This window comes from Pinus tabuliformis, chromosome J, assembly GCF_031772625.1.
Source record: "Pinus tabuliformis cultivar Carrire ecotype Pingquan chromosome J, CPIR1, whole genome shotgun sequence".
Taxonomy (NCBI): domain Eukaryota; kingdom Viridiplantae; phylum Streptophyta; class Pinopsida; order Pinales; family Pinaceae; genus Pinus; species Pinus tabuliformis.
Genome location: NC_142295.1, coordinates 769638162 through 769664074, shown reverse-complemented (window position 1 = coordinate 769664074; position 25913 = coordinate 769638162).

The window sequence follows — 25913 nt, the reverse complement described above, 5'->3', positions numbered from 1 at the left end:
GCGGCCAAAACGGAAGATAATTAATGGGATCGTTCGTTAGGCGTGACAAGTCAGGTAAGTCCAAAGTTGCGATAAACGGTAACTGTCGATTAGGATCCCTAAAACTCTGGGTCATAAGACCAGCCCCAGGAGGAGGATATCCAGGATAACTAGGAATAGGAATCGCGTTCAGGATATGGTATCCTCCAGGAAAACTAGGATTAACCGGACCGTACTGGGGTTGTTGAGGTTGTTGATAAGTGTACCCAGGGTACGGTTGATACTGATAGACTGGTTGATGCACAGCAGGACCGAATTGGTACTGTCCCTGGTACGGTTGATAAGTAAATTTTGGTTGACTTGTGACAACCGTACTTGAACCAGGTTGTCCTACAGGTATCTGAACCGAAGTTTGAATCGTAGATCCAGACGGTGGTAAAGATGTCTGAGGAGTAGATACAGGAACAGTAGAAACCAGAGTGTTATAGACATTTTTGTGCCTTACAGCATTGAGCATAAAATTTCCATAATCTAAGGGATCCAAATTCCCTAAACATGTTGTTCCTACCCCTAGAGGAACAAGGCTAACAAACCACAGCAATTCACAGAAGTTCTCCACCAGAAACTGCTCAAAAACAAGTCAATTCAGGATCAATTCAGTGGCTCCACTAGCTGTCTGCGCTAAATGTCAAAGCCAACACTGGCTACCTGCGCTGAATGTCAAAGCCAACACTGGATACCTGCGCTGAGCGAGAGTTGACATGTGGCAAGTTCATTCCATGAGGTTTCAAAACCCAGGAAGCTTCCAAACTCTTCCTCAATGACACTTGCCTCAGGGAATTCGACTGGTGATGAGTAAGAGGTTCCAAATCTCCAAGTGGAAGCAAGAACCTCCAAGTGGAATCAAGAACTGAGAGAGGGAGAGGACACTAGTCAGATCTCAAGCTGACTCATCCTCTCTCCAAACATCTATATATGGATCTCTCCTCCATGAGATCTAGAGGCTGGAATTTTGTTATTGCAAAGAATTGTTGTTGGTTTGAGACTGGAACTATTGGGTGCTTAATGCTTTGAAGGGGGTGAAGATAGGAATTCCATTTGCTGGGAAGGAGATGCTGGATTGGAGCCCTCTGGGTTGTATCTCTTCCTGAACCTTGTTATTCATCAATAAAGCTATCTTGGTTTCTCCTATATATTGATGTATCTTTGATGTATGATTGCATTAGTATGTTTAGTTTATTTCTAATCCTGAACTAGTTATGAACATGAATCCATGTCTTGTGTAGTGTTCTCTTCTTGTGATCTTGCAGAAACCTCTTGAAGCTGGGCGAGCGAGAAGGCAAGTAGCTGGGAACCCTCAAAGAGAAGAGAGACCGGATCGAGGGACAAACGGAAGACACCGGTTAGTCCATCTATCTCTCTTCATTCTTAATTCATAAAGGAAGAATACTAGAATAGCTGTCTCTGTTTGTTGCTAAGGCACTGTCACACCTTAGGTGGATAGGATCGTCCTGCATAGGCATTTTTCCCCACAAAAAATTGGCGACTCCGCTGGGGAGATCTGTTTAGTCATTTTATTTGTGTTTCCATCATTGTTTGTTTCATAGACTCAACAGCAATAATCGAACTGCATCTGCTATTCTCAGATGCAAAGTAGACAGTTGCTGCCTTGATCCAATCACTGGACTTGTCTATGATCTGAACAATGGACTCACAAATGATTTGATGATCCTTTGTGATAGATCTTAGTACTCCCTCAAAGCATCCCTTTGATTGTACCTTGCTTGTTGCTTTTATTTGGCTTGAAACCGTAGATTAAATAGCAATCTGTGACCCAGAACCCAGTGAGAAACTCTCGTTTCTCCTTCAGCACGACCCCTGTGAAGAGGTTCTACATTTCAACGCAGGTCCCATGAAGGCTAGCTGCGCTGAATGTCAAAACCCCTGTGTTGAGGTTGCGCTGATCCAGTTAGACCTTGTGCAGCTAGGGTTCTCTGCTCTGTTTTGCCTTATTTTGATCTCTGATTTTTGCAGCCTGTAACCAGCATAGGTACCAGTCTGATAACTCCTTTTCTCTGCTTAAATTCTGCCTCCTTTTGTACAAAAAGACTGTGAGTGTTTTTACGTGTTTTTGGCGTCATTTACAGTTTTCCTTTGCATGAGTGAAATAGTCATCCTGTAGCCCTTGATTCAGATCTGTTGATTGTGATCTTAGGAGAGAGTTCATTGGCTGTTTGCAGTTGATTATACATTTACTTTTGATTTTGGTTTGAGTTTGTCTCTTTTAAGTGTCGAAACAAGTATTCATTTCGAAAATCGTTAAGTGTTGTAATCTCTTCTACCCTTTCTGGTTTCGAAAAAGTAAACTTGTTTGTATTTGTCATTTAAAAGCAAATTCAAAGTTGTACAAAAAGCTTTCTTTGTAGGCATCAATACTAAGAAAGCGGAAAACAAACACCTGCCTTGTACATTTGCATCTTGATAGTTTGCATGTTTGATTTAGGAAAAGTGCATTAGAGTGTGCTGATTGCTCTTTGAGAAAAGATGGTGTCTTTCTTTTCCCTTTGTAGCTAGGATTTTCATAAGTTGAAAAGATATAAAGCTTGCTTATCATCTTTAGACTGCATTTAGGAATTGTATCATACATCTCGTGGTGATCTAGAAAGGCAAACTTTAAAAAGATTAACCTAAAATAAATTGAATGAACTTAACAACGCTTTGCAACATAACGCCCAACATAGAGGTCTAGACTAGAGACGTGTTCCGGCGTTGTAAAGCCTGGTGACTGTCGATCTAGTTGATGGTGGGTGATTCCTCCTGAGGGACGATAGCGCCAGTACGGATTGTGCTCCCACGTACCGTCGCGTATATATTGGGAGACCCCTATAGGCATAAAACCTTTATCCTTAGGAAGCCGTGTCGGCCGCCCTACTGATCGCAATGCACTGAACACAGCATTCAGGAAGATCGACCGCCCGTACCCTAAAAAGTATTCTGCGGTTTTGCGAAAAGTTTGGCACACCCTCTACCTAGAACTCCAGAGCAGTTCCTTTTGGCCTTTTTCAGACTCTATAACAGAAAATGTCCATCCGAGCATTTGTCACTTCGGGCTCGTTAAAACATCAAAGGAGACTAGAGTCATCTTTAGCTTTTTCTCGACTCTTTAAAAGTGAAAAAGCAAGTTGTGTCTAAAGCGTCGTTAAAATTTATTTTAAACGGAACAATCACCCCTATTCCTGTGTTGATCTTTAGGTTGAGAAAATGGAGCGCACCGACCAAGGAATTACCCTTGGTGGAAATCCTAGTCCCTTCTCCTCTTGGGGAGATGTTGGTGCGCCTCATATGGCCACATTGTCGCTTCTAGGACTGACAATTGGCTTGCCGGTCTGGCTCTTTTCAACCAATGTCTTTCATACCACCACTATTCCTGAACAGTCGAGTCAACAGTTAGACCAGACCAGAGTTGCCCACCAGCCTTCTACTTGATCTAATTCTTCCTCTCCTCCTTCCTCTTCGCTTGACGGAACTGGTAAAACAAAAAACCAAGTTCCTAAGGAGAAGAAGAAAAAGAAGAAGAAAGAGAAGAAGAAGAAGGAGCCAAAAGCGACTGGGGGCAAACAAGTGGCGTCTGACAAAAATCCACACACAGCACTGACTAGGCCTAAATTGCCATGTGTCATATGCAAGGGAGACCACTTCCACAGAGATTGTCCCTGCATCCCTCGGATACTAAGGGACTGGTCTCCCCATTTGCACAATTCGGTGGCGTCAGCCTCTGATAGCCATGTTGACAGCTCACCGTCAACTAGTGAAAGTGAAGTCACAGGACAAAGAGGGAAAGCTAGATTTCCCTGTAAACTGTGTGAAGGTGACCATGCCATCCACCGTTGTCCCTTCTTAGACGAGGCTAAAAGAGTTTTGGAAGATCGCCCGGTTTTACCAGTGCAACTTCCTCCTGGATATCAAAAACTCTTGCCAAGTCCTTCACTAGTTGAGAACCCGGCTGGCCCGCTCAGGTGGTGAGCCGAAGCACCTATCATTGAGGATGAACCGTCTGAATCCATACCTGAAGAAAGTCAAAAGGTTGAGGCGGCAGTTGACCCAGTTTTTCCTTCAGAGGCTCTATCCTCGAATGATATCATCACAGAAGAGAATAAAGACGACACCGTCCAAATTCTCTTCATCAACACAGACTCCGACGAACAAGGGGGCAATTTGCCCATTCCTTTGTCACAGGAAGGAACTTCGTCAGAGTCATACCCGGCCGTCTATTCGGTCCCACCACCAAACAACCTAGTTGTCTCGTTCGACTGGAACCAACTAGGCAGACCCCGTTTGCCAGCAAGCATACCATTCAGAATTATCGTTCAAATATACAGAATGGTGATGGCTGGCACTATCATTGATGAGGGAGCATCTGTGAGTATTCTTTCCTCTATTGCTTGGAAAGCGCTTGGTTCGCCAGCGCTTTTGCCTGAAATGAGAAATCTATCAGGCTTTGATAAAGGAACCAGTCGACCTTTAGGGATCCTCCCCAATGTGCCCATAACATTGAAAGGGAAGACCGTTCAAATGAACGTGATGGTCGTTCAAGGACCCTTGGATTATAACCTACTCCTTGGATGAGACTATATATATTGCATGGGAGCCATCGTCTCCTCACTCTTTAGAGTAATGTGTTTTCCGCATGAAGGAAGAGTGGTCAAGCTCGTGGACCAACTTTCATTTCCCCGATCACGCATCGCAAATAGTCATATACCATCCCTAAATGGTCTCTTCACGCAAGAAATGTCTCAACCCATGGTCCATCCTCCTGATGAGCGCGAGTAATCCGGGAGGATATGACTGGAACCTAGGGGGCATGCGTCCTGGTCTGCTTCGGCAGGAAAACTTTGGGTATAGGGTAGGTTTCCGCGAGAGAATATGACTAGTCTGTACCCCGCCCATGCTGGAAGAGGGTTATTCTAGAATAAGATTCTTTTGTCAAAGTTATGTGAGTTGACAGGCATCATCGCTCACCTTTGTCTATTTCGGTAGACATTTCCGAGGAAGTGTTTTGTTTGAAATATTAACGAGACAATCTTTGGGTAACCTGAAAGAGGTAAGCCTCTCTCGTTAAAACAATTGTTTTGACGGAAAAGAACTAGAGGTAACCTTGAAATCGTACTCTATACCTGGGGGCATGCAAACCTTTTGGAGTGCAAGCAAAGAGCGGTTATTTATGTGTTTTTTGGGTTAGCCGTTTCCTAACTTTCATAAAGAAAGGATGCGGGGCATAGCTTTGTAAGATGAATCTCCATAAAAAATAGAATCTTAATGAGACATTCTTATCATATGACTGGGTTAATTGAGCAGTTTTAGCACACAGTTCATGCTCGTTAAAAAATAAACACAAGATTCGAGCAGTTTTAGCGCATATTTCATGCTCGTTAAAAAATAAACATAAAATCGAGCAAATGTTTCCACCCGCGTTTAAGCTCGTTAAAAAATGAACTATCACGGTAAATAACCACTGTGAATGTAATATCATCAGCCATTAAAGCCTTGGTCGTGTTTGCACCGTCACCTCCACTTTTCCATTGGCCGATCGTTCACCTCCATATGTTTGTTTACCCATTTTGAGAAACAGCTGCGAAGAGTGATTTCACTAGCCATCCTTGTGACACTGCCGTGATTGGAAAATTCCAACCTGTACCTGGAATCAGCTGCTAACCCGTTTTATCACTCGTTCCTCAAAAGACAAGTCTTCTTTAAGCTCTTTTCATCTGACTCGTAAAATATGAAAAGATTGCCGAGTCCTTGGCCTTCCAGCTCGTTAAAGGGACATGAAGTGCTATCCCTCCTCTAGATTTTAATATTTTTGGACCTGAGGGATTATTGCACAAAAAGATCGAGCGCTTGTTTTTTCAGCTCGTTAAAACTATCGAAAACTCATCCCTTCTGTATTGTTTTATACTTTTTCGGACCTAAGGGATTAGATGACGAAAAAGGACTTTTGGAGTTAACTTTATGTACCTTTTCAGACTCTCTAAAAATGAAAAGGACCGAGTTGTCTTTGTCGTTAGACTCGTTAAAATCATTAAATAGCGACAAACTTGTCTTTAGACGAGAACGAGGCTTTCACATAGCGATGGGCTTGCCCGAAGGGCAGGTTATAGAAAAAGCATATGTTATCCTCCTCAAGCTTGACAAAAATAAAGAGGTACTGGTCAGCAATGATTGGGGAAAAATTGGGAGAAACTCAAGAAAACTTTGATGGTAGCAAGTCGCTCTTGAACATGACACTTTTCCTCCGTACCACAATCGGGTTGGGTTGTTTCATTCACCGGTCACATCCATGGTCTCGCCATACCATCCATATTTGGGGTAATGCTACCAATCCATCGCATCAGTGTTGCCATATGTTCAAGAGAAGTCGTTCAGAAAAGTCAACCGTGTCCCATCCACTGCCGTACATTATCCTTCATCCTTTCATGACCGCCACCCTGAATCATATGTCACAGATCGTTTTCACCTCCATCAAAATCATTAGCTCCGTTCCGTGTCATTGATGTGGGATTCATTAAGACCCTCCTTTGACGGATCGCTTCTTGTCGACATCAGCTCATTATCCAAGAAGTTGATCTAGGGACAACCCCTTCAGTACTTTGAAGCTTGCATGCCTCAATGGCAAGTTTCTCACTTCCGGCGACAGGTATACATCAATGACCTTCGACCGAAAGATTTTGCGTGGTGTTCGACGCCAAGTCCTTTATTCACACCACGTGAATTGTACTGCAGTACCTTGAGGGTCATTATCATTATCGGTGATTCCTCTCGCGCTTGTTAACGGTTTACCTCATTGACCGGTAATCAAGCGATGTCTTTCCATGTTCGACTTCAGAACAATTCTCACATGGATCGACTTGTACTTAGAGTGAAGATCGAACGAGTTTGAAGACCCCGGATCTAGTTTCATCCATCCGGGCTGCGATATATATTCAGGAAAGATAAAGACATTGACATGTACATCATTGCAGCAGATAATCATCCTACTCAAAGGATGATAATTTCATCAAAATTATCAGTCTACCACCAGACGATTGTCTGTTCTATGTACAGAAAAATGAATTTATAAAGCTGAGCATGGGAATGCCCGCCTCAGCTAGATCATGGAAGCAGTATGAAAAATAATTTATTGTATTGTATCTTATTACAGGTCTCCTCCCAGCATTGGATGAACTTCGGATCCCCCTGATAAAGCATTTCACCCGATAAACGGCCTCATACTTTAGGGGGCAACTGTTATAGACACTTTTGTGCCTTACAGCATTGAGCATAAAATGTCCATAATCTAAGGGATCCAAAGTCCCTAAACATGTTGTTCCTACCCCTAGAGGAACAAGGCTAACAAACCACAGCAATTCACAGAAGTTCTCCACCAGAAACTGCTCAAAAACAAGTCAATTCAGGATCAATTTAGTGGCTCCACTACTTGTCTGTGCTGAATGTCAAAGCCAACACTGGCTACCTGCGCTGAGCGAGAGTTGACATGTGGCAAGTTCATTCCACGAGGTGTCAAAACCTAGGAAGCTTCCAAAATCTTCCTCAATGACACTTGCCTCAGAGAATTCGACTGGTGATGAGTAAGAGGTTCCAAATCTCCAAGTGGAAGCAAGAACCTCCAAGTGGAATCAAGAACTGATAGAGGGAGAGGACACTAGTCAGATCTCAAGCTGACTCATCCTCTCTCCAAACATCTATATATGGATCTCTCCTCCATGAGATCTAAAGGCTGGAATTTTGTTATTGCAAAGAATTGCTGTTGGTTTGAAACTGGAACTATTGGGTGCTTAATGCTTTGAAGGGGGTGAAGATAGGAATTCCATTTGCTGGGAAGGAGATGTTGGATTGGAGCCCTCTGGGTTGTATCTCTTCCTAAACCTTGTTATTCATCAATAAAGCTATCTTGGTTTCTCCTATATACTGATGTATCTTTGATGTATGATTGCATTAGTATGTTTAGTTTATTTCTAATCCTGAACTAGTTATGAATATGAATCCATGTCTTGTGTAGTGTTCTCTTCTTGTGATCTTGCAGAAACCTCTTGAAGCTGGGCAAGCGAGAAGGCAAGTAGCTGGGAACCCTCAAAGAGAAGAGAGACCGGATCGAGGGACAAACGGAAGACACCGGTTAGTCCATCTATCTCTCTTCATTCTTAATTCATAAAGGAAGAATACTAGAATAGCTGTCTTTGTTTGTTGCTAAGGCACTGTCACACCTTAGGTGGATAGGATTGTCCTGCATAGGCATTTTTCCCCACAACACAGAGCTGTCGATACTCCAGAAGTAGGTGGGGTAGATTGAACGGATGTTGCGGTAGTTGTAGCAGTCGTTTGAGGTAGAGTACGAGGTGTACTAGGCCCAGGCTGAGAAACTACCGAAGGTACATAAGTTTGGATGTTAGACTGGACTGGTTGCTGGGGTGAACCAGAAACTAAGGGTTGTCCAGTTTGAGATGACAACTGTACATTTGGCTGCAACACCTATTGAGCTTGCGATGGATCCCACACTATATTCATTTCGGGGTACTGACCCATAACTGGTTGAGAATACTGAGGACCATAACCGGGTTGAGGGTAGGATTGATAATTGAAAGGTACATTTCCCGTTCCTTGAACATACGTTTGACCGGAGGGTGGTTGGAAAACTTGGTTCGATTATTGACCTTGGGGTTGATACCCTTGAAGCACATACTGATATTGGGTTTGACCTTGAGGTATAAATTGATACTGAGGTTGACCTTCGGGTACATATTGAGTCTGGGGTTGATCTTGAGGAACGTACTGTCCCATAGGTATGTACTGCCCTTGAGGTTGCCCCCAGATGCAAACTGTGTACCTTGAGGTTGCCCCCCACGTGTTAATTGAGGCTGCCCCCCAGCAGGTAACTAGCCACCTTGAGGTTGAGGATTGGGAATATAACCTGACATCATAAGAATGTCTTCTACGCTCAACGGCTTATTACCATTTCTTCCAGTTAATAACCCTTGCTCAATGTGTTGAGGATATGCTCCCTAAAAGGTACTAGAAAGTGACTGATACCCGTAGGGAACAGAAGGACCACCGTACAAAAAGGATTCAGGCAATTGAGTAAACATGGATGACTATCCTGACATATTTACAGGAGTATAGAAACCTCTAGGTGTTGGTGATAAGGAGCGCGAGGTGGTGAAAAACTTAACCCTGAGTTTTCTAAGAAATTAGTCAAAGAAAGATACCAAGAACTGCTCCTAGGTGGACTGTAAAAAATTGATTCACGCTCCCTTAGTTCAATAACAAGTTGATTTTTAGGGATAGGGATGCTTACTTCTTCTTCCGGAGCAAGTTATTCAATAGCAATAAGTCCAGAAGGAAGATCTTGGGTGATTACTCTTTCTACCCTAGGTGAACCAGGACCACTAGAAGTTGGAGAAACAAACCCCGATGTCGGAGTAGCAGCAAATTCACTTTCAGGCTCGGATATTTCAAGTTCCTCACATATATCACTAGTAGATGAAAGGCTACCAGTAACTTCGGAAACAGACACTGACTGAGGATTATAATCTGCCATTAACGGTTGAAAATCAGGATGTACAATCAAAGAAGATTCTCCTTCCTCAGGTGACCCAACTCTACTGTCTCTAGGAGTTACGAGGACTTTCATGCCTTCAAGCTGGCTTGGTACTTCTTAAGGAGGTTGGCCCTGAAGTCTACGGGACTTCCTCAGTAACTCAGCCACGTTTACAAACTCAGGAGATTGGCCCCGAAGTCTACGGGACTGCCTTGGTAATTCAGCCACAGTTGAAAACTTTTAACTACTTCACACGCAAACAAAGTAAAATCTCAATGAAAAGCACCTAAAGTCTCTAAAGAACCAAACAAATTTGAATCACGCGCCTAAAGAATCTAGGAGATCAAACACACACAAACAGTAACTTTTCGTACTGAAAACACTAGTTGGTGATGAAATCCAACGTCGCAGAGTTCAATACAGAAATGGCGTTGGAACAGTTACCCCGGCAACCTGCTTAATGAATAGACTGGCACAAGTTCCTCCACTTAACCGTCTCGAGTGAAGAGAACCCCCCAGAAAATCCAAGTGAGTCTAGCCGACGTCTGCTCCAGGTACAGTGGGATCTTCCCACCACTGTCACCTCAGGAAGAGTCCTAAAGAATATGGCCACTAAGGTTACCAACTGAGACAAATATACCTGGGGGAACAGTCTACGATCTGATACGCACGCAAGGGCAGAGTAGCAAGCTCAATCCCCTTGAAGGCTCCTTGACATAATCCAAGGTTTACCAACAAGTGACCCCAGGCTCCTCGACAATGGTTAATCTGAGGTTTATCGTTTTTAATACGTGAATATCTGGCGTCGTTCCCAATGAGGAAGGATTGATTCCCACACTAGTTCGGACACGATCTCGTGCTTCTCCTTTAAGAGGAGCTTTCCCAGAGCATAAATGCAACAATTAGATTTCTTCCCTACCACAAGATACAGCTACTTGATTGTTTTTACTATCTTGGAGAGTTAATTACTCTCCTACTCCAAGACACTAGCCTAAGCTAAGTTGGTGTATCAGAGCCCTAGAAATAAAAATGTTACTAGGTGAATTTTACTTTAAGCGTTAATTTTTATTGGTTTTTGTTTAAGTCAAAAGGTGCGGAGATGAAACTCGTGGTATGAAGACTCGACTCAAAATCACTAAAAATGCACCTAAGATTATTTAAACAATCTTTTTCTCTTCGATGAACTTCTAACTAAGAAAGAGTTTGAGAATGCAAATACTTTGTAAACACAAATCTTTCCCAATCAAACAAATTAAAAGAAGAGTTTGTGTCCTTTTCCAATGCACTCAAAACGAGACAACTAGTTATTTCACAAAAATTTCCTTTTTCGTTTCCAAGCACTCAATCACTACAAAGCAAACTTTTTCCAAAATATATTTTTATATTTTTTAATAAAACACTCAAAACTATGAAAATGACTAACTTTGAGATCTACAAATTATAAAAATCTATTTGAAGTCAAAGCCTACTAAAAGTCTTTTTAAGGATGTTTTACTTAGCTAGATGTAAGCTAAGGACCAATTTATGTAGAATCACAAATAAGTCAAGAACAACCAATTTTGTTTTCTTTTTGAAAATGAAAATCCAAACTCTCACACACAAGCTTTTCGAAGTTTTGTAAAGAGAAAACTCAAAGCGGATTCCTCAACAAGGGGAGATTTCATAAATGGTCAGACTCATAAGAAGGCTGGTAGACACTAAGGTGATTTGAAGTCCCTATAGCTTCTAAGCTCAGAGCCACTACACAACCAAAATGAAAAACAAACCCAACAAGCAAAACTCCTAGGAATTTCACTTAAACCCTAACACTAATGAAATCAACCTAAGGAAAGCTTCTGACAAGTTATATGCAGGTCTGGGCAGTGGATAACAATTTCTAAACAAACACTAAGCTGACTAACAGAGGAAATCTTAGGTTTTTCAAAATTTTGACAGGGTCTGCAGGCCCACAGTTGACACAGGTGCGGTCCCACTCTGTGCTAAAAGCCAAGCTGCAGGTAGGTACGCACTGTGTCAAACGGCTAGGGTGCGGTCCTCTCCCAAAGCTATGAAAAACAAAAAATAACCCTGGATCTACAAACTCTACCCAATTTTACACACAACAAGCCAAAAACAGAAACAAAAACACAGTTTCTCAGGTCAAAGTAAAAACAAGGAAAACAATCAAGTCCCCAGTATGGTCACCATTTTGTCACACGGAATAAGTCGATCTTACGGACAAGATAGACCTTCCTAGAATCTAAAGAAGACCTAATGACAAGCAAACCAACCAGACACTATCTTTCTTTAAATATGCTTTGATAAACAATGGAAAATAAGTTTTTTTAGGGCCTACCTTGGGTCCAACACAAGCTTGTGGATGCCCAACCACATCTATCAATAGGGTGTTCCTTGTTACATGTATAAATTGTGGACTTGAACCTTAGAGCTACTTAGTTTATTTTGTTGTATATTATTTCAACTTCAAGGCATTTTCAGCCCTTTGGAGCATGTACTCAATTTTTCCATGTTTATGGAAAAAGATTTTTATTCAGTTGACTTCTTGTGATTCTCTTTAGTTTCTTGAGTACTCTGGGGAAGTCCTACCCAAAGGATACCAAGAAACATTTTGTATTTATTTCCTTGTCTCTCTTTTCTATTTTTTTATTTGCAATCATTGTTACAAAATTTCCAAATTTGTAGTCATTTACTTTCTAGTAGAAAGATAAATTTCATGGCACAACTACATTCTTGAGTTTAGATATTATTGTTATGATTTGTCTTAGGCTAGTCAAGTAGTTTTCGTATGTGTAAAGGAATTTCAGCTCTACTATATAGCTTCCTTTAACCTACTAGGCAAGTTTCCTATAGTAGCCCAAAGTTTCCAGTAACTTTGTAATGGTTCTTGTAGAATCATATCAAAATATCCTTTTTAGCATATTTCTCAAACAACAATGCATATTTTGTCTACAATACCATGAATGGTGGGTAATGATGAATAGCCAATGTGAAATTGGGATTTAGATAGTCTTTCTTTAATTCTTGTTATGTTTCTATGCGCTTTCTTTGTATTTTGATTTATGCTTTCTGCAAATTTGTTAGATTAATAACACAACCTTTTTACTTGAAAAAAGTTGCATTCTCTTCAAGTTGAGCTAGCTGTAATTGGTAAAGTACAATCTGTTTAAAGAAATGGTTGGTTTTCTATGCAATTAACTTGGATATATTTCCAATAGTAGACATGAATTGTTAATGAGAATTACCTTTACTTGAACCATCCAAGTAAGATCCAAGGCATCATTTTATGCTTCATTATCTAGGATCATTAATGGAGGTAGTTGTATAATAAGGGAAAGAGAGTATGGATTGAATGTACAATGCATAACACCTATGAAGTTTGTATGACCCTAGATTGATGATTAAAGTTGGTAGTTATTAGAGAGGAGCATTCTTGCTACAATTATTAATCCCACCACTTTTGGTGTCATTACCAAGGAGATGCTAAAATATTTCATTTTCTTTACTTATCATCAAGTACTTTGCATTAGCTCTTCTTTCAGCATAGGAAAAGGAAAAAAGGTTATATAAATACATTTCTAGGAAACATGACTTAGGGATAGATAATGATTTTTTTTACCCAAAACCCCAACCTATGAACCACAAAGTAGAAATAAACAACAAGAATTTAATTGTGATACCTCCTCTCCAATAGAGACATAATACCTTAAAAAAAACTGGAGAGGAAACAAATTTAATTCCTAACAATGAGGGGCACTTGTAATTCATCAATCAAGAAAGATGAACAACACCAAGTCCATCCCAAAAAGGAATAAATCATATCTCTCTAGAACATTTTGATTATTATAATGTAAAATTTACATCACATCCTTGGTATCAACCTAATCTACCCTCTTTGGCTATGCCTAACAACTAACAATACCAAAGTCAACATATTCCTCCTTATTATCCATTTCATAATCACAATCCACAATCGAATAATCCTCCACGAGGGTGGAGACATCCACTTCCTCAACAACTATACTTAATGCCTCCAATTCCTCCTCAACCAAATAACATCCCTCAAACTCTTGGTCCTCCAAAACAACTTCAATTCCCTACTCAACTTGCCCAAAATCGTAGAAATAAGCAAGTCCATCCAATCTATAAAATTGAGGATACTTATCAAACATACTACCTTCATATATAAGAGATAATATAAGGTTAAGGAAAGTAAGTATAGGATCCTTCCACACCCAACCAATTAGAAGAGGAAGAAAATGATAAAGGAGATATTGTCACCCAAAAAATTATTCATCCACAAGCTCCATGTTACCCTGAGAGGTTAAACATTAAGAATACCTACAAACCTAAGGAAAATGAACATTAATGATAACTAAGAACTTGTGTGTCAAGACTCCCCTTTTACAGGATATCAAGGATGTTAAAATATGCAACAAGGACATTCAGGAGGAATTCCTTAAAATCCATACTCATACCATAAATTTCGTAAGACAACTACCAAATCTTATGCTTGGAAGGATATTTTCTCCCAAGAATTTGTATCCAAGTAGCCCTACAATAGATGTCCACCTCAACTAGATGCCAATATAGAATACCTTGATTTATTTATATGAAACAATAAATGTTAAGACGAAGGACACAATGTGGAAATTAAACCTCTAAAATTGCCAAGGAAAACTACTAAATTTCTTTAGCTTGGTGATAGGTAAAAAATAGAAACTGTAAAGATGTTAGAAGATGTTATGTTCTCCATTGACTCTTGAGATTATTCCACTAATTTTGTATTACTTCAATCAAAAACCAAATTCAATGGCTACCCACTAATTCTAGAAAGGTCTAGGTTTGCAACAACTATAGAGCATGAAAATGACCATCACAATTGGTCAATATCAAAAATAACTTGTCCTTTACCCTCCTGGTTAGCCATTTGTTGAAGAAAATTTCCCAAAAGGTGTGGGAGAATAACAAGAATATTGCATCCATACTTTTCCTACTAATTTGTATAAATCAAAAAACTTTGAGTCCTAAGAAAGATGATGAAGATACTTTATTTTCAATTTCCTACACAATAAATACCCTATGTTTATGCAAATTAGTGACTTAAATGGTGGAAAACAACATACATTCTCTAATAACAAAGAGAGATATGCATGGGAAAATTTGTTCAAAGTAGGATCTGACAAACCTACTACCAAAACCATAGAGTTGTACCCCTTTAAAACTTTAAAAATTAGCACAAACCTTACTACTAATCAAGAGAAGAAAATTATGATTGTTTTGAAAGGTCCTATTACAACATTTGCATGGGACTATATGGAGATGAAAAAAATCCACCCCTAAATATGTACACACCACATTTGCATCAAATAATATCACAAACATGTTAGGTAGCCTCAAATAAGGATGAATCATGCATTTAAAGACATTTTAAAAGAGGAATTACAAAACATATTAGGTGTTAGGTTCATCTACCCAATCTCTAATAGTGAGTGGGTCTCACCCTTAGTTATTGTCCCTACGAGGAATGGTAAATGGACAGTATGTGTAGACTACATGGAGCTTAATAAATCCACTAGGAGATACCAATTTCCTTTTCCATTTATTGACCAAGTCCTATATGTCTTATTATGAAAGGAATAATTCTAATTATTGGATAGATTTAGTCGATAAAATCATATGCAAATATGTCTAGAAGACTAAGATGAGACCACCTTCACTTACCTATGGGGTACATTTTCCTACAAGTTTCTTCCTTTTGATATATGCATTGTTCCTACTACTTTCCAAATATTTGTACCAAATATGTTTTCAAACCTCATCCATGACATTTTAGAAATCTGTATGGAGGATTTCACACCTTACTATAACTCCTTCTAGGAAACAATGACCAATCATAATAAATTTCTTCAAATATGTGAGGAAATAAATCTCTCCCTTAGTCATGAAAAATGTCACTTTCTTATGAATGAAGGGGTTTACTTGACACATCATTAGTCTTCTAGGGGAATTGAGGTAGACCCAAACAAGGTGAATATCAAAAAACATATCCCCATTCCTTAGAAGCTAAAATATCTCAGAAGTCCCCTTGTCCATGCAAGTCATTATAGGATATTTATCAAAGATTTCAAAAAATTGGCCTCTCCCTTGTTTTGTTTGTTAACCAAAGTATATAATTTTTTTGGACACCCCAATTCCAAAAATATTTTGATTGAATACAATAAAATTCACATCAAAACACGTCTTACAATACCCCAATTGAAATCCTCCTTTTCATATCCATATTGATGCATCATATAGAGAAATAGGAGAAACTTTAGGACAATAAGAGAACAAAATTCCTTATGCTATTTACTTCAACAGTAAGAACTTGAAAAATGCATGATTGAACTACATAGTAACTGAAAAAGAATTCATTAAATTGGTTCGTACTTTCAACAATTTAAGGCATTATGCTATTGGTTACCAAGTAATTGTGCATATAAATCATGATGCCATCAATTAACTCATGAAAATAACTAATATTAGTGGTAGAATTAATATAAGGATTTTATTATTAAAACAATTTGATCTCACTATAATTGACAAGGCAAGAAGTCAAAATGTTGTTGCAATATTTTTGTCAATGCTAACCAATCCTGCAAATGGAAAGATGATACGTGATAAATTCCCAAATGACTGCCTCTTACCATATCAATACATAACCTTTGTTTTATTGACATAGCCAACTATCTAACAACAATGAGGTTCCCTTCACATTCTTTTGTTGTAGCGGCTACAACCACCCTCCAAAATGTTGCCTTAGCTTCATTTGGAGCCTCCCTTCCAAATTTTCACAATAGCTTGCCTTGCTTCATCAAGTTCAAAAGCTTCAACGTTTTTCTTGCACAAAGGCATCCTATCAATCACAGCTTGATCCATTCCCCTCACAGGTTGTTCACCCAGACTTGGTCCAGTTGCAGGTTGAGCATCTTCCCCAAGAGAATTGCGCTCCTGGAGAGAAACCAACCTTCCCTCCAAAAATTGTGCAATCCTGTCTGGCAGCCTACTAGGCTCCAAGATTGCACAATTTTTCCAGTCAACACTCCCAGCAGGAATTGCACAATTTTCCCCAGCAGGGCTTCTCAGCCTAGAATTTGCGCAAATCTGGGTAGCAGTTAGCTTCTCTACCCAAAAATTGCACAAATCTCCTGGGCAGTCAGCCCAGCTCCCAGCCAGAAATGTGCATTTCCTTCGGGCAGTCAATAGTCTCTACCATGTGTAGCTGAGTTGACCAGTTCCCTCCAGGACCGAACAAAATTGACTTGCATGCAAGGAAGCATGCAAAGGCATCCCTTGTTTCAGGTATCTATGTTTAGTAGTTGGAGATTACATGCAAGGATCAATTCAGAAACATCCCACCAAGTATCGCTTCCCCTAGATTTGTGGCATGCATGTCACAATCTCGATGTTATCAAAACTCATCAACCAAACGCTGCAGAGCTCATTCCTCACATCAACCTTGCAGCTCTGACGTCCCATATCACATCTAGGAGTAGTTGGCACATTCAGCTCAGTTGTTTTGGGGTAATCCCACTTCCCATGCCTTGTGCTGCATTTTTGTCGCTTTTTGTGTTTTTGCTTGTATGAGTATTGTTTGCTTGATTTCTTTGAATGCTTGTTGTCATTTACATGTATTTTAGCTTGTTCTAGCACCGTTTCAATTTTTGTCAACATCTCACTGTTGTCGCATGCATGGAACTGTTTTTCACGAATGGTCGCTGATTCAGTGACTCGCCTCACCCACATGCATGTTGTTCCACTTTTTGAATCTGTCATTCACCATTTCCATGCATGATCATTCGCTTATGCTTACACACAGTATCATCATGCATTCACACTCACATTCACTTTCAGTTTCTCATCGATGAGTCTAGCTAACGTTGGCCCGGACTCTGCCTCACCAAGAGCCTCACAAAGACAGCATTTCACAATCCTGAGAGGTAAGGCTCTGTCTTCCTCCCCAGAAATGCACATTTATGCTCAGAAGTTATTCCTCGGGCCTACTTTGTGCAATCCTCAGGGAAAGTGACTATTGCCCAAGAAAATTGTGCAATGTAGTGACTGAGCCTACAGCCATTACAGTCAGTAACTAGATTAAATTGTGCATTGCAAAGTTCTAGTAGTCAGTCAGTCTCCCAGTAGCCCAGACTGTGCCTTGTTCAGTCTTGGTAGTCGGTCTCTTGACCTCCCAGCCAAAATTGCCCAACCTTCATGATCAGTCACACAAGTATGTTGCAAGTCAATTCTCAAGTTCATTTTGGTTTTCGACTGACAGATTTCTTACCATGAGTGTTTCCATGTCCCCATCTATTGCAGGTGCTCATCTGCCTCTCAAGAGTGTAGGTACAATGGTTTCCAAGAGAGCAGAGTCGAGGACATCATTCAGAGCACACATGGAGAATCAGTCGATCAAGTTTCTATGAACTTGCCTACTCATGAAGACATCAATTTGTTCATAGACAAGGACATCAAGATATGATAGCAGCATCATCACAGTGAATAGCATCATGAATAGCATATCAAAGCATCATACCAAATGTAATGAACGCAAGAGGAAGGTTGTTGACGACATAGAGGCGAGACAAGGTTGCAAGATCAAGCAAATCCATTGATAATGAAAGCAAATTTGGAGACTCGAGCTAAGAGGTGATGGTGCGACATGAGCATCATACGAAGACAGAGAATGGAACAAAGAAGTAGTTGCATGTGCTGAAGTAGCAACTCAATGAAGAACATGAAGCTGCACAGATAGACAAATGAGTTGCAGCAGGAACAGGAACAACAGTGGGTGCAACGCGCACTCATGGATGAAACTGCACCCATACAAGTTAAAGATCCATCCCAGTAGCTGACACGGAGTAGACATGGTGAGTAGTGTTGTTTATCACATGCAAGGGATTCAGCAGCATGCATGTCATGATGCGCATGCATGCAATCCAACCCATTCAACGCACTCACCAAGGTGAAGACAAGAAGCAAGTACAACTGGAGTAGAACATGTACTTCAGCAAGTTGATGTGCATGACCAATAGCACCCACTTGAAGATCAGCACGGACACTATTCATCAGTGTGTTGCCAATTCAGCCGCACCCAAGAATACCATGCTCATGTTAGCAGATGAGTTGGATGAAGGGGCCGAACCAATGTATCGGTTGCAACGAAGGTAAGAGTTTGCTTTAGCAAGATGTCACCATGAGGTGCATGCACACCATCACAGACGACCAAGCTTGGCATCAACTCACCACCTTCACCATCACAAGCATGTCAAAGAGTTGGTCTCATCACATTGGACCAGTGTCATTAATGTCTTGCATGGCTTTCTCAAGCCATGTTGTCTCACATGAGTACATGTGCATTGTAATATTGAGTCACATCAAGTGTAAGTCAAGTTTCAAAAGTTGGATGTAACAGTCATAGAGTAGGCAAAGAGTCATGAGGGTAGTTGAACTGTCACAAAGGGGAATGTCAAGGGTCACCCCACCCTTCTCTATAAATAGTGCCTCATAAATCATTGTAGGGGCTTTTTGGTCAGCCAAGCTTCTAATAAGACTATCTTGGAAAGAGCTTGGACCGTATTGTAACGTGCCTTGGCTTCTCCACTGCACGAAGCTAGTTCATCTCTTTGGAGGAGCAGGCAGGTGTGGTTGTAACATTCCACTGTTAGGGCTAGCTGATTTACATGGATGTATTGTATGATTGGAGCTTACACTTATTTATATAATAAGAGCTAAAACGTTTTCACGCATGTATTGTATCTGTTGTAAGACTAATATTTAACACTTGTAATGCATGTTGCTTTAACCTGTGTTCCACATATGAACTAATTCATTTGTTGTAATGAATAATCTATTAATGGAAATGTGTTGTATATGTTGTTAATGTTTTCCTGTTTGTGTCGACTGCTCTGCCAGAAATCAGACAGACCTTTCACATGAACCTTTCTGTAACAAGCGTTGCACTCGTTCGAACTGATCCATGAGTGTTTTATGTGTTATCTTACCTTGTATGTTGTGACTACCACATCCTAGTGGACTACTCCACGGAATTTGTGTATGTCCTATGTGTTGTGTGTTCCTAACTGAGTTGGGTTTGATCCCTTTCAACATGGAACTCACCTTCACCCTCATCTCAACCTACCTATTTTAGAACCTCTCATACACCTTCCTTGACTCATTACAGCGATCACACCCTTGCTACTAACAGAGTTATATTACTTGCCTCTGTGTGACATTGTGGTCAAGGCATTACCATACGACCCACCGCTGGGACTCCTACACCAAATGGTCTGAGGTCTGATTGGGACTTCTTACCGAGGAGATCCCCTTACATGTTTGCGGGTCCAACACCGTCAACATATTCCAAAAAGAAAATATGTAAACATGTTCGAAAAAGTGTACCCTACACTTGGGTTGCAAGATGTTCGTTCAAGATCGAACTAGATCAATATTGATGAGATGTGTGAGTATGGATAAAGTGCATGATATCCTCCATGAATTTCATGCTGAAACATGTGGAGGACACTTTTGCAAAAAGGATAGCTTACAAAATCCTACAGACTAGATAATTTTAGCCTACCCTCACAAGGATTCCCAAAGATATACTTCTCAGTACAATGAATTTCAATGGTCAGTAAACCGTGACTAGAAAAAGTGAGATGTCAACCCATCCGCAAGTGTCATTACAACCTTTTGATAAATAGGATATGAACTTTGTGGGACCTATATATCCTTCTTTAGGGAAAAATAGACATTCCTTAGTATGCAATGATTACTTAACAAAACGGGCTAAAGTTAAAGCATCTAAAGAAACTACAAAACAAAAAGAAGTTGAGTTTTGGAGAGAGAACATATTCTATAACTTTGTATTTCCAAGGGAAATAGTTACTATTCAATGTATTCAATTCACTACAAATTTTATTAAGAAAATCATGAAGTAAAACCACATTAAACATAGGAAAACTACTCCTTTCCATACACGAGCTAATGGAAAACTTGAAGTAACCAATAAGGAGCTAGAGAACGTCCTAAGAAATACAATCAAATTAAGTAAGAGGGATTGGGCCAACAAATTGTTAGAACTAGGATGGGCATATAATACCACATGAAATTCCACCACAGGTTTTACTCCCTATGAGTTTGTATATGGTAAGAAAGCCTTATCATCGATTGAGTTAAAGTTTCTTGCCTTGGGAATATTTTACAAGATGGACATGAATTTTTCAAATGAATAAAAGGAAAGGAGACATCAACTCAATCAATTAGATTAAAATAATGCAATCTATCTTCTACACAAAGGCATTCCAGTTGCAAAGAAAAAATTATCATGACAAGTGTTAGTATGAAGTATTTATGCAAGTGAGTGAAATCCCTTCACTTAATTTAAAGGTGACTTATAACCCTAACAACAAAAGGTGATTGTGTCTATGCTTCAAATCTACAAAAAAATGTTAGGAAAACCCTGCAAAAACATATGGTATGCAAATCGAAACATATAACAACAAAAATATAAGTGCAATAACCCAATGGAGAATATGAAATATCAATTTTATTAATCAAGAATGATACACCTAGTGAGGAGTGATTATAGAATTGGGCATGTAGATCCCCATCCATGGGATGAGCCCTTTCTTGGTCTTGCACTTCAACGATGTGCTTCTCTCTCTTAATATGCAATGTGAAGAAAATAAAACATAAGATGCTTGAAATCAAGTGAGAGGTCATGTTGAGAATAGCAACAACAAATGCTAAAAATAGCATTCAGAATATTCCAATTTTAATTTGTCCTTGAATTAAAATTCGAATTTAGTCTCACCAGTTGCTTGAAAAATAATTAATTAATTCATCTTGGATTAATTAGTTGGAGAAATTCAAGCTAGAAGTATTTGTGAAGTCATGCAACAGTTATCCCTTAAATTAAGGAGATAAGGATGAGTTATAATTGAGTTGTAATTAGTTAGCTCAGTTAACTGAGTTATGTCCAGTTAAATTAGTTCCAAACAGTTTGAGGAACTAATTGTGAGTTCAGTCAGTTAATGCATGCATGCATCAAACTAGTGTACTCCAGATAACTGAATATTCTCTCATAAATAACTCATGCATGTCTATTCAGAGAAAGACCCAGTTGAGATTAAAGACAGGGACATGTTACTATCAGTTGCATGAGTTTTCCTATAAAGGAAACTCATCCATGCAAAAGGAATAAGGTTCCTTGAGGATTGTACAGTTTTACAGGGTGTGAGATTAGTGTGAGTGATCAGTGTTACACTTGGTAATAGTAGGATCACCCAGGAGAAATAGCGCAAGGAAATAGGAGGCTTGGAGGGTAGAGGAGAAGGTTTGTGAGAAGCCTTGTTTTCCTATGAGCATCTAGGAGGATTGTACTAAGAGCTGGTTAGCTGTGGGAGCTAAGGCTTTGTGTAATCTTGATGTATTTCCACCTTGTATGATAATATAGATAGTGGGGTTTTTAGCTGAGGCTTTCCCCTGAGTATTTTTTGTGTTTCATGTGCATTGATTCTTCTTCTGGTTATATGTGTTCAACTTGATCTTGCTCAATCTTTAAGCTTATAAAAGTAAATTGATAGTAGAAGTAGATTATAGTATTTTGTTTTGGTATATTATATTATCAAGTTAATCTACAGTCAGATTTTCTATAGAGATCTCAGAGGTAGATTTGTAGAGAATATGCAGTAAATTATACATGGTATCAGAGCAAAGGTTATTAGAGTTGTGAATAGTATACAGAGAATAGAATTTGAAGTTTGAAGTTCAGGATTGCAGGTACAAATTGAATTCATCTCATACTTCAGGTTGGTCAATGGCGTTCTATGGCTTGAGACTTTAGTATGCCTTGGATGGCAACTCGAATTACATAGCATGGAAAGATCGCATGGAGGTTGTATTAGAAGACAATGGCTTGAAGGATTTCATTGTTCAAGAAATCCAAAAGCTAGGTTCAACTAATGCACAAGAGTTGGATGAATGGAAGAAGTGTGTGGTGAGGGAGAGACAGATCATCCTTGAGGGAGTTCGACACCATGTTTTCTTGAGTCTCCATGGGAAGGATACTCCATATTTAATGTGGAAGACATTGAAGGAACTCTACCAGAATAGTAGCGACCAAAGGAAATTGGCGCTCAAGGACAAGCTTCGAAGAATCAAGATGGAGAATGGTGATACTATTTCCACATATCTGAACAAGCTCACGACTTACAGAGATGAACTTAGCAGTGTGGGAATAAATACTACTGATGATGATATGGTAAGCCTTGCTCTCCTTGGCCTTCCAAAGAGCTGGAATAGCTACTAGGACTCTGTGAATGGAAGGGAGAAACTGCCAGATTGGGAACGACTGTGGTCGGATCTCATGTAGGAGGAGATCAGGAGGAGCACTCAAGATGGTTCTTCATCCAAGTATGATGAAGAAAATCTAGCCTTAGCAAGTAACGTGAGGAAAGGGAAGGGGAAGGCGTCCCATTCTGAATCGAATTCTTCTCATGGAGGGAAGAAGGTTGACAAGTCTAAAGTGAGATGCTTTAATTGTCACGAGATGGGTCATTATGCGACTAATTGCCCATCGAAGAAGTCCAAGAATGGATCCTCGGAAGGATCTGAAGATGTGGCATTAGCCTCTCAGTTCGAGATGGACTTCACCCTCATCGCATGCATGGTGTCATCAATGGTGGGTTGTGGTTGGTTTCTTGATAGTGGAGCCTCATTCCACATGACCGGCGATAAAATTTTATTCAGTACCTTGGAGGAGAAAGACCTCGAGATGTGCATATAGATGGGTGATGATGAAAGGTATAGTGTTTCAGGAGTGGGCACGATTTCTTTTCAGAGGGACCATGGAGCTCTTATCACCTTGACAGGTGTGAAGTATGTGCCTAGACAGAAGAAGAACTTGGTATCGATCGCAATGTTAGAGGACAAAGGCTACGATGTTGTCTTTAGTAAGGGAAAGGTTTTCCTTAGACACATCACCACGGGACAGGTGAAATAGATCAGTTCACGAGTTCAGAACCTGTATGCTCTTGAGGTTCAAGATGCATGCAAAGCCTTGAGGAGAAACGCCAATGTTAGAGACTTGGTGGTTGAGAGGGAGAGTAAATTACCTCTCAACATGCAGCCCCAGAAGAAATCTCATACAATTGTGGGGGAGCCTCAATTGGAGATGCTGAGAGGAGACCGAGTGTAGGCATCCACTCACACAGAGACCTCCAGTAGGGTGGAATTTTGAGCCAAGTCAGCAGAGGGATCACATGCATCCATACCTCCAGGTGTGAGGTGGGCTGATGTGAAGCGATAGTCCCAAGAAGGCTAAAATTGGGCAAGGTTCATTGAGAGGTTTTATCTCATGGATCATACCTTGCTACGGGAGCCCAAAGTACACAGTAGCGGGAGGAATCAGTGGGATTAATGTAGTCAGAGATCAAAGTGACAGAGGCTAGAGTAGTCAAATACTGAAGAGTGCATAGAAGGATTGACAACAGTGTAGAAAGGTTGAGTCAGCAGAAGCGCAAATTTTTCAGTCGACAAAGGCAATAGCAGTCAAAGACTTTGACAACAGATGCATCATTTTGATTCAGGTTGGATGTTTTTTTGTTTCTGGAGTTGCTAGAGCAACAACACTAGAGAGAAGTGTTGCATGCAAAAAATTCCAAAGGTTCAGGATTGAGATCGAGTTGAATTTCTTTCTTGTTGAGAGGGGGTGTTGAGAATAGAAACAAGAAATGCTAAAAATAGCATTCAAAATATTCCAATTTTAATTTGTCCTTGAATTAAAATTGAGAATTAAAATTTGAATTTAGTCTCACCAGCTGTTTGAAAATACTTAATTAATTCGTCTTGGATTAATTAGTTGGATAAACTCAACCTAGAAGTCTTTGTGAAGTCATGCAACAGTTATCCCTTAAATTAAGGAGATTATCCCTTGATTAAGGAGATAAGGATGAGTTATAATTGAGTTGTAATTAGTTAGCTCAGTTAACTGAGTTATGTCCAGTTAAATTAGTTCCAAATAGTTTGAGGAAATAATTGTGAGTTCAGTCAGTTAATGCATGCATGCATCAAACTAGTGTACTCCAGATAACTGAAGATTCTCTCATAAATAACTCATGCATGTCTATTCAGAGAAAGACCCAGTTGAGATTAAAGACAGGGACAGGTTACTATCAGTTGCATGAGTTTTCCTATAAAGGAAACTCATCCATGCAGAAAGAATAAGGTTCCTTGAGGATTGCGTAGTTTTACAGGGTGTGAGATCAGTGTGAGTGATCGATGTTACACTTGGTAACAATAGGATCACCCAGGAGAAACAGCACAAGGAAATAGGAGGCTTGGAGGGCAGAGGAGAAGGTTTGTGAGAAGCCTTCTTTGCCTATGAGAATCTAGGAGGATTGTACTGAAAGCTGGTTAGTTGTGGGAGCTAAGGCTTTGTGTAATCTTGATGTATTTCCACCTTGTATGATAATACAGATAGTGAGGTTTTTAGCTGAGGCTTTCCCCTAAGTATTTTTTGTGTTTCATGTGAATTGATTCTTCTTCTGGTTATATGTGTTCAGCTTGATCTTGCTCAATCTTTAAGCTTCCACAAAGTAGATTGATAGTAGAAGTAGATTATAGTATTTTGCTTTGGTATATTGCATTATCAATTTAATCTACAATCAGATTTTCTACAGAGATCTCAGAGGTAGATTTGTAGAGAATTTTCAAGAAATCTACAGCTCAAATGCTATGAGACGATAATGGGGATGATGAAAATGGTCAAGGTGAAGAATGGAGAGAAAACCCTCTATTTATAATAAAATATTGGAATATATTGAGAAATTAGAAAATAGTAAACTATTATTCACTAAATCAAAGTATAGTTGTTGTGAATACTTTATTATATTTTTTGAGAGGAAAAAGATATTAAAATGGTCAAATGTCTTTATTTAGAAAGTGGTTGAAGTAATTAACAAATAACAATGATCTATTAATCACTTTGTGAGGATTAAGACAAATATGAATTTGAAATAATTACTAAATAATGATTTAACAATTATCTCATAAGAAAAATAAGGAATAAATAAGGACTAATGATGATTTATTTAATTATTCCAAGGTGATTAAGTCAAAAGTGATAAGAAATAATTATCAAATAGTAATTTAATGATTATTTCTAGAGAATATTAAATAAATAATTATCTATTTAATTATTCTCATGGGGTTTTTGGATTTTAATGATAAATGATTTAGGAAAAATGGTTTACTAAATTATTTCCTATGGTGAAAGTGGGTTTTACCATGGTAAAATTCATCC